This window comes from Triticum urartu, chromosome 3 (genome assembly GCF_003073215.2).
Source record: "Triticum urartu cultivar G1812 chromosome 3, Tu2.1, whole genome shotgun sequence".
Taxonomy (NCBI): Eukaryota; Viridiplantae; Streptophyta; class Magnoliopsida; order Poales; family Poaceae; genus Triticum; species Triticum urartu.
In genome coordinates, this window is record NC_053024.1 from 101,396,652 (window position 1) to 101,406,748 (window position 10,097).

A 10,097-nucleotide genomic window follows, 5' to 3' on the forward strand; every position below is an offset into this window, starting at 1 on the left:
AAGCTTCTCGTAACAATAATTATCCCCTTGATATAATTTCATCTTATATCTGGGATTTGGTCTTTTGCTATCGTGGTTTCCGACCATATTGTTCTTCTTTGATCCAAATTTCTCGGACAAGTTCAAACACTTGTCTTCTGGAGAGCAATAACCTAGTCCAACCTCTACTTTGATCTGTCATCGAGTATTACCCCCATGGTATCTCGAAATTATCATGGAACTGCATAACTTCTTATGAGTTCTTCATCAAGTACTACATTCTCACTGATTCCAATTTTTCACGGGCTCTGAGTTATTAAACACTCAAAGGCACCAATAACTGAACCGAGTATGCACTATGGTTCAACAACTTTTAGTAATCTTCTTTACTTACGAGTCTGTACCCGATCACGTCATTCCTAGCCTGATCGGCTAGCACAATTTTGGACGATGAGGTAACCTTACGCCGATCTTCCTCATCATGTCATTTCGCCTTGAACACCAAGCTTGATTTCGAGTTCATGCCATACTCTTGGTTCCAATAATCTTTCACCTCATCATTCCTTGGACTTGATGTCGTCGCTGATCGATTACATCTTCATGAAATCTCGCGACAAATGTATCGTGAACATCATCAACATTCTGAGCTCTTCCAAGATATCTATCGAATTCTTGATGAGAAATACCGCCCTTTGCTCTCGATGATTTGTGTTATCATCGACCACTTTATTGCCTTTCGTTCAACACAAACTTGTTCGTGCTTTGTGATATACCTTGAGATCCTTGCTATCCAGCAATTGTTCTTCTTTACCATAGAGTATTACCATCTTTTATGTCAAGAATGTCATGAGGATTACTCCACCTCTTAAGAATTCTTGGTATAGTGATTCACCATTCTTTCTTGGTCCCCGTGTTGATTCCAACAAGTGAACAGTTCATTTTAAGTTAATGTTGGTCGTTCATTCTTAGACTATTGATTATTGAATCACCATGCTCACATTGGTCGTGCAACCCAACCCATATTCCGGGCGCACCTTTTAACCAATGTTTAATTGTGTGTGTTTTCCTTGAGCATACTTCATTATATCATTTGATCTGACAAATGCTATCTCCTTATCCACATAATTGTGGAGATCCATCTTTTTGGATACCTAGTTGAACTAGTAAGTGTGCACGTGCAACACACGTTTTAAATGTTGACCAATTAAAAATCATGCTGGTACAAAATAAAATAAATATTTCAGAAAAACATAGAAATTCAAACGGAGACACCATTGTGTGATGTTGTTGCAAATAGAAGTTAATGTTGTTTCATCCATCCTGTGAAAGAAGAAGATTACACCTGATTATGATTCAAAGCCAACCTTGTGATGTGTTCACTTAGTGGAGATGCAATCCTACAATTGGTCTTGATATCCTGGTGTAAGCTATTGACAAAAGCCGAGAAACAAAATATAAGGGAGCTAGATCAAAATTTAGAGATGAGAATGCTCAAAGAAATTTGTTTCGCACAAACTTACCTTCAATCATATTGCAATATTGGCAAAAAAATAACAACACTGGAAGCGCATCTCTTTTCCAGGGTGGTCACAAGCCTCTCCAATTCGAACACACTGCAATTGTACATGTACAAAGAGTCAGAATGCGGAAGTTCTATGCTGTTAATTTTCAATTAAGCGAAGTCATGCACGATTTATCATGCTATACATGTTGGTACAAGAAATACTTTCATCAGTGACTACACTAAATGTTTAGTACGTGAGGCAAACTGTCGGGCGCACAACAGGGAGGCACAATTCCCATTTGCAAGTGTGCGCAAATTTTAATTTGGAAGCATAGAATGATCACATTATTAGATGCTATAATTGGACTCACTGACCATGATAATTTGTGAAAATTTGGAGTATCATGTCGCTATTGTGCTCGCCTGCTTGCTCTTCAAACAGAGCATCTCGTTGTAGTCCTCTGCACCAGATCACTCACATCAAATTGTTAGACACAGGTTGAAAGAACATAGCATGATAAAATATCCGCCTTTCAGGAAAATCATCACACACATACCATGCAAGCACCACATGAGACAATCAAGCCATATACCATGATTACGATACAAGTCCAAGCAAGCTTACACATACAACTTCCTGCTTATTCAAAGAGGATTCAAAACCGTCAAGTTGCAAAAACATAGGTTGTGGCATACTCCTTGTTTGATGCAATTGCTAAAAATATGAAAGGTCTGCCAAACATACATTCGTTAAATCAACTCGGATGATTCTGACGACAACCGTGGTATGAGCGGTTCCATTGGATCGCAAGGATGGGTGCCCCTGGCAACGCAAGCGTCGGTGGTGGCAGGGCTCCTCTCCTTGAGGAGCTGGACGTCAGGATTGTCTCACGAAATATGCACCTAACTGAACATGAATCGAACTTGAAAAGATCCATCACACACATACTGTTCCATGAGAGACATATTTATTTAAAGTAAACTGATATGAAGAAATAGCACTTATTATTGCCATTCTGCTTGTTCATGCAAGTGATTGTATCCACAACACATTATTACGTACCTTTATCGAATTTACGGCAACAACTGAAATCATTTTTACTAAGCTGATCCAATAAGAAGCAAGACTTAATAAATGACATGACTGCCATAAACTTAACAGTCGTCTTAACTCTACTTATGACTAATGAAGATTGGTTTCCCTGCAAGTATTAAGATTGTACCAGAACTGAATTAGTTATTTTAGTGCTAACAAATAAGCATAGAATTTAGTTATGTATAAATGATTCAGGACACACTTGTGAAGAATAAATTACTGAAGCAAGTTCTGGTTGTTGTTTCTTCAAATCAATTTTGTGAGTCTTTTTTTCAAACATGCATCTTATATCAGAAGACCGCCAAGAAGGCAAGCAAAATAAAGAAATTAAGAAGAGTATTATGCATGTAATCCTCCATAGCATATTTAAATCAAGCAAGCCACCTAACATAGCAAAGGATACCATTAAGAATAGCTACAAACAATCTTTTCCGCTTTTCATTATAAGCATACAACGCCGACTTGTCCACAAATTGCTGAGAAAATGCTAAATAGTAATCTGACCAGTAAGTTTATTGGCTCAAGCATCCAAGCCTAGACCATTACTTAGCATGAATTAATGGCTCAAGAGTAATCACGAATAGGCATACACAAAGGAGGATACATGCGTGAAACCACATGTGCTATCATTGCATAGGCATACACACAAACACCTATTGTGCTAGAACGAACATGGCAACATATATGACAAAAATCAGAAGGCAACTGAAGAAGATTGTATCAAGCAAGATAAAGGATGCACCCCCAATTTAACTCACCTATGTTTGATACATTTTGGCTAGCTCCAGCGGCAATGGCAGAAGCAGGGAGGAGCAGCACGGCGGTGGCAGCAGCAACAACAAAGGAGAGAAGGTGTTGCAACGACGATGGAAGAGAGACAGTAGAACCCAACGCAGCGCCAGCGGAGGGAGAGGACTGACCAGGAAAGCGACGGTCTTGGTGTCTGGGACAGCAACGAAGGCCATCATCGGCACGCTCGGGTGAGCCGGCAGTGACACACTGGGAACAGGCGGAAGAGCATGCTCCAGGCGCGCAGTGGCCAGCCGTGGGGTGCAGGCATGTGGCGTCCGCAGTGAACAGCCTGCCGTGGCGGTGGTGAACGGCCTGGCACTGCTACAGCGGATCCCCATGGAGAGTATACGGCGTGGTGGCGGGAGAGCCTCGCAAGGGGATTCGAGCGGAGGCGGTCGGCCGCGGTGGAAGTTGGGCGCGGCAGCGTCGGCGGTGGCGCGCACTTCTCCTTGAGGAGCTGGATGTCGGCCAGCTCCTCGCCTCCGGAGTAGGCGGCGTGGTCGACAGAGAACCTCGCAAGGGAATTCGCGCGGAGGCAGTCGGCCATGGTGGAGGTTGGGCACGGCAGCGTCGGCGGTGGTGGGCGCCTCTCCCGATCCGTGATTGTAGGGACTGGTTGTTCGAGTAGTCCTCTCCGGGTGAAGTACGGTCAGTCGTGGGAAATTGCTAAATGCACGCCACAAAAGTATTAGATCAATACTGAATGTTAGATTAAGAATTGTGGGACTAATCGTGTGGTGCTGATTAGTTTGTACGTTGTTGTGGGACTAATTACTGGGTGCACCTAAGAAAGTTCTTGTTTGATTGTTTAATAGTAGTGGAGATTATCGCTGAGTCCATCAGCCACCTCCTCATCCTCTCCTTGGTTTAATGATGAACTCTTGTTTCGGAGCCTTGCTTCCGTACGTTATTTCCCGAGAACTTTACAATGTCATCTCATGAATTTGTGTTGCACCTTTTCTTCTCAGGCCTCCTGAGTCTGAGGTATTTTGACACCATCAGATCTGAATCTCAGTCAGATATCATGGTGGGAACATATTTCCAAGAGTTATAATAAGGTGATGTCATGCCTAGCACACCTGCCCGGAGGACCTATATAGTTTCCTTTTTAGCAAGGTTCGCCATTCTTCCATGAGGAAATTGTAAGGCTTATTCTATAAGTTGTTCCTGATGGATCCTTTGTATAACATTTCGGTAACCACCGATGGACGAGAACTTTGCCTATTGGTCCGCCTCGTTCAATGAGTAGGAAAATGGTTATCTTCGTCCCTCGCCCTTGGTACCGACGTTGTTGCCAACATAATTGACAGGCTATCCTCTGACCGCCTTGCTTACATGGCCATGCAAGGTGTCAACGCCTTTCCTACTTTTAACCACATGGTGGGCCCATAACCCACAGGTCCCAGGATCGAAACCCGACTCTCCTATACCCCATGTTCCCAAGGTTGTTCCTCGCGCATGGCCTCGTATGTAATTCATGAGTCACCTTCCTAGTGATCTATTCTGGTATCAGACGCAATAATTATTCTCATTGCCCTGAAACCCTTTCACCTTCTGATTAGGCATCAAACGATTTCCTATCCGTTTGAAACTTCTCATGCGACCGTCATACTTTGCTCTTGATATTTTATTAAGTTTCAATTTGAGAGTTACTTTCTGCCACCTTCCCCGATGTTATCTACAAGCTAGACAACCTTGTAGAGGTCCATTCTCCTAGAATACCCCCTTATTCCTTCGTAAGTACGATGGAGTTCCCGAAGAAAGGAAGAAAACTTCATCATGATGCATTGATGCATAGGTATGAAGAAATCAACGCTATGGATCGACCTCTTCGAGAAGAGCAACCAAGACCGACAAGATTCGGTAAAATTTTGTAACCAGACCCTTTCCCCCTTAATCTACCTCTTAAATCTCGGGACGAGATTTCTTGTAGTGGAGGAGAATTGTGACGCCCGGATAATTAAGCTACAGTAATCCCTTGTTAATGGTGCCATGTCATCACATTACTGTTGCTAATCCTCGCTTGATCCAACTCTTAGTTCAAACTCAAATTCAAATTAAAGCTCAATATTCAAATTTCTCAACCATGCAAAATAAAATGTTCAAAGTGTGGGAAATATTCCATAACTAATTATGGTGGTGATCCAACACTTTGTAAAGTATTTAAATACTCTTTTGTGAATATAATAGTGATAAAAATAATTGTTAAATGCCTTTCCTAATTTATAAAATGTTAAACTATTTTTATTATGTGTGAAACTTTTTGTGGCTGTGGGTTATTTTGTAACTCAATTTATAGAGCCAGTCATATGTTTTAGTAAAGCTGCTTTTGCCTACTAAAATAATAGAAACATAGAGTAATAAAAAGAAAGAAAACCAAAACGTAACAAAAAAATAAATAAAAAGAACCGGCCTACCCCCGGGCTTTGGCCCACTAAGCCATCAGGCCGGCCCACCCTCACCGAACCCTCCCCTCTCCCCTGTTCACGCGACCAGGTCGCTACAGGGGCTTGGTCGCCGCCGCACCCTCTCGCCGACAGCGCCGGGAGGGGATAAGGGCGCCACGCCCCGACCCCTCGATCCCATCTCCCCATTCACCCACTCCATCATCCTCCACCTCCCTCTCCAGATGCGTCACCGACGAGCGTTGTTGTCGCCACCACCGTCGACCACCGTGGCGTTCGTCATCGTCGTCCCTCTCCTAGGCGTCCAGGGACCCCATCGTCCATGACTTCGTCGACTACGCCGAGCCGACGAGCCGGGGAACAGCCACCAAGCCGCCTGCTTCTTCTTCTTACCTGTCGGTCACCATGAACTCGCCGTCGCCCTTCCTCACCTTCGGACACCGCTGCAGCTACTAATCTTTCACCGGCCTCCGTGAGCCGCCCGGTGAGCTCACTCCCCTCCCCTGGCCTCGTCCATCTCCACGGCACCCGACCCGCACTCACACCGTCCAGTCAACGCACCCAACTCCGCTCGCGCCCATGCCCTTGACTCCGCTCGCCATGCCCTGCTGCTCCGAGTCAAGCCCCGTGCTCGCCTCGCCGTGGCCTCACGCACGCTCACCTATGCCTCGCCGCGCCCCTATTGTTCCACGCCGTGCGAGCTCCAGCCGAGCTCGCGGTTAGCCCGACCGCTGGCACGCGCGTAGCCGTACTGCTGCTGCTACTCAAACTACTATAGCTGCGCCTGCCCGGACTTGCGATCGCCGCTCGCCTACTGTCACCGTAGTCGTCTATGTTCGCCCGTGCGCAAGCACCGCCTCCGCCCTACCGCGTACCTCGTTGCCTCGCCCGCCTACAGCTGCGCGCGCCCCGCTTGCTAGTTCGCCATCGCGCGCCCACGCCCTGGTTGCCGCTGCGCCCGCATGCCCCGCGCTGGCCGTGCCTTGCGCGTGCGCACGCGCCAGCGTACCTACCTGCTGTCTGCTGCTACGACTTGCTACTCATCTGTTGTTTTCGATGCTAACTGATGCTTACTGTAGCTGTTAGCTAGCTTTTCTAATATTACGACGAGTAACCCCTGGACTGCCCTTAAACAATGACTAAACAACTGCTAACAGGAGCAAGAATATTATGGGCAGGTAGTACACTTGACAAGGTTCAAAACATCGCATTGGGCCAAATTCAAAAGATGTAAGGATTAAATCCTATGAAATTCACAAAATCCTATGTTCGTATATTTTAACAATTTCTGGAATTAACTTCAAGTGGCACTTTCAAATGTAGTTTTGATCAAGCAACTGAACGCTAACGTGGATGTCAATGACATTATCATGTAGATCACAGAAAGATGATAAAAATTGGTAAAGGGCACTAAGCTATAGGACGTACAGAACAATAGTTATAGCCTCCGGAAAACAGCTAAGTGATGTTTAAAAAACTGTCGAATTCAAAGACTTAGCAAAATTTTAGGGATTTTCGGAATATTTCTAAAACCTTGATAAATCATAGAAATTAATCTGTAACTCAGATGAAAAAGTTTTATACATGGAAGTTGCTCAGAACGACGAGATGAATCCGGATACGTAGCCCGTTCGTCCGTCACACATCCCTAGCATAGAAAAGACGCAACTTTCCCCTTTCGGTTTATCTGTCCGAAAACGCAAAACACCGGGGATAGTTTCCTGGATGTTCCCCCCTTTTTCACCTGTATCACTTAGTACCGCGACAGGTCACCCCTAGCACAACGTAATGCCACATCTTGCTTTTTGTTATATTGATTGCTCTGTTATTTATTGTGTTCCCCCTTCGTTGCTTCTTTCCGGTAGACCCCGAGACTGCCGGAGACCCCGAGTTCAACTACGGTGTTGACGACCCCTCTCTCTTGCCAGAGCAACTAGGCAAGCCCCCCCTTGATCACCAGATATCGCCTCTCTTCTCTATCTGCTTGCATTAGAGTAGTGTAGCATGTTACTGCTTCCGTTAATCCTATCCTGATGCATAGCCTGTCCTTGCTACTACTGTTGTTACCTTTACCTGCAATCCTAATGCTTAGTATAGGATGCTAGTTTATCATCAGTGGCCCTACATTCTTGTCCGTCTGCCATGCTATACTATCGGGCCGTGATCACTCGGGAAGTGATCACGCGTATATATTTATACATATATACATGCTATACAGGTGGTGACTAAAGTCGGGTCGACTCGTAGGAGTACCCGCGAGTGATTCCGATGTTGGGGGCTGAAGGGGCAGGTGGCTCCATCCTGGTAGAGGTGGGCCTGAGTTCCCGAAGGCCCCCAACTGTTACTTTGTGGCGGAGCGACAGGGCAGGTTGAGACCACCTAGGAGAGAGGTGGGCCTGGCCCTGGTCGGTGTCTGTGGTTATTTCAAAATAACACGCTTAACGAGATCTTGGTATTTGATCTGAGTCTGGCTACTGGCCTATACGCACTAACCATCTACGCGGGGACAGTTATGGGCACTCGACGTCGTGGTATCAGCCGAAGCCTTCGTGACGTCAGCGACTGAGCGGCGCGCGCCGGGTTGGACCACGTAACGCAACTTCCTTTGTAATGGAGGTTGCTAGGTCTGCTCTCCGGCCGCATTCGCAACGTGCAGGTGTGCAAAGGGCGATGGGCCCAAACCCCTGCGCCATAGGATTTAGACCGGCGTGCTGACCTCTCTGTTGTGCCTAGGTAGGGCTGCGACGTGTTGATCTTCTGAGGCCGGGCATGACCCAGAAAAGTGTGTCCGGACAAAGGGGATCGAGCGTGTTGGGAAATGTGGTGCACCCCTGCAGGGAAGTTGATCTATTCAAATAGCCGTGTCCCTCGGTAAAAGGACGACACGGAGTTGTACCTTGACCTTATGACAACTAGAACCGGATACTTAATAAAACACACCCTTCCAAGTGCCAGATACAACCGATGATCGCTCTCTCACAGGGCGACGAGGGGAGGATCATCAGTTAGGTTTGTGCTATGCGATGCTACTGGGTGAACTTACCATCTACTCTGTTCTACATGCTGCAAGATGGAGGTGGCCAGAAGCGTAGTCTTCGATAGGACTAGCTATCCCTCTCTTATTCCGACATTCTGCAGTTCAGCCCACATATGATAGCCTTTTCCATTTGATACCAATGCATACATATGTAGTGTAGCTCCTTGCTTGCGAGTACTTTGGATGAGTACTCACGGTTGCTTTACTCCCCCTTTTCCCCTTCCTATACCCGACTGCTGCGACCAGACGTTGGAGCCCAGGAGCCAGACGCCACCGTCGACGACGACTACTACTACACGGGAGGTGCCTATTACTACGTGCAGCCCGCTGACGACGACCGGGAGTAGTTTAGGAGGATCCCAGGCAGGAGGCCTATGCCTCTTTCGATCCGTATCCCAGTTTGTGCTAGCCTTCTTAAGGCAAACTTGTTTAACTTATGTCTGTACTCAGATATTGTTGCTTCCGCTGACTCGTCTATGATCGAGCTCTTGTATTCGAGCCTTCGAGGCCCCTGGCTTGTAATATGATGCTTGTATGACTTACTTTATTTGTAGAGTTGTGTTGTGATATCTTCCCGTGAGTCCCTGATCTTGATCATACACATTTGCGTGTATGATTAGTGTACGATTGAATCGGGGGCGTCACACACGTACCCCCAAACGATCGGGGACGGAGCCAAAAACCTAATTCCACCGCCGCAACTTTCTGTATCCACGAGATCCCATCTTGGGGCCTGTTCCGGAGCTCCGCCGGAGGGGGCATCGATCACGGAGGGCTTCTACATCATCATCCAAACCCCTCCGATGAAGTGTGAGTAGTTTACTTCAGACCTACGGGTCCATAGCTAGTAGCTAGACGGCTTCTTCTCTCTTTTTGGATCTCAATACAATGTTCTCTCTATTCGATGTAATCTTCTTTTTGCGGTGTGTTTGTTGAGACCGATGAATTGTGGGTTTATGGTCCAGTCTATCTATGAATAATATTTGAATCTTCTCTGAATTCTTTTATGTATGATTGGTTATCTTTGCAAGTCTCTTCGAATTATCAGTTTGGTTTGGCCTACTAGATTGATTGTTCTTGGCATGGGAAAAGTGCTTAGCTTTGGGTTCAATCTTGCGGTGTCCTTTCCCAGTGACAGAAGGGGCAGCAAGGCACGTATTGTATTGTTGCCATCGAGGATAACAAGATGGGGTTTTTACCATATTGCATGAAATTATCCCTCTACATCATGTCATCTTGCTTAAGGCGTTACTCTGTTTTTAACTTAATACTCTAGATGCATGC

The 10,097-nt window shown here is 45.9% G+C and overlaps 1 long non-coding RNA gene across 2 annotated transcripts; it reads right to left on the bottom strand.

Annotated features, from left to right (window-relative positions):
* Positions 1-1,140: 1,140 nt before the first annotated feature.
* Positions 1,141-4,003, bottom strand: LOC125548083. Of its 2 annotated transcripts, XR_007300896.1 has the most exons (7): positions 3,338-4,003; positions 2,547-2,685; positions 2,229-2,390; positions 2,041-2,120; positions 1,859-1,944; positions 1,500-1,592; positions 1,141-1,406 (listed from the first exon to the last, which is right to left on the bottom strand). It is a non-coding gene; the product is annotated as an uncharacterized LOC125548083 (long non-coding RNA). The 2 variants fall into 2 exon arrangements; XR_007300895.1 differs by having other exon boundaries at positions 2,229-2,685.
* Positions 4,004-10,097: the final 6,094 nt, after the last annotated feature.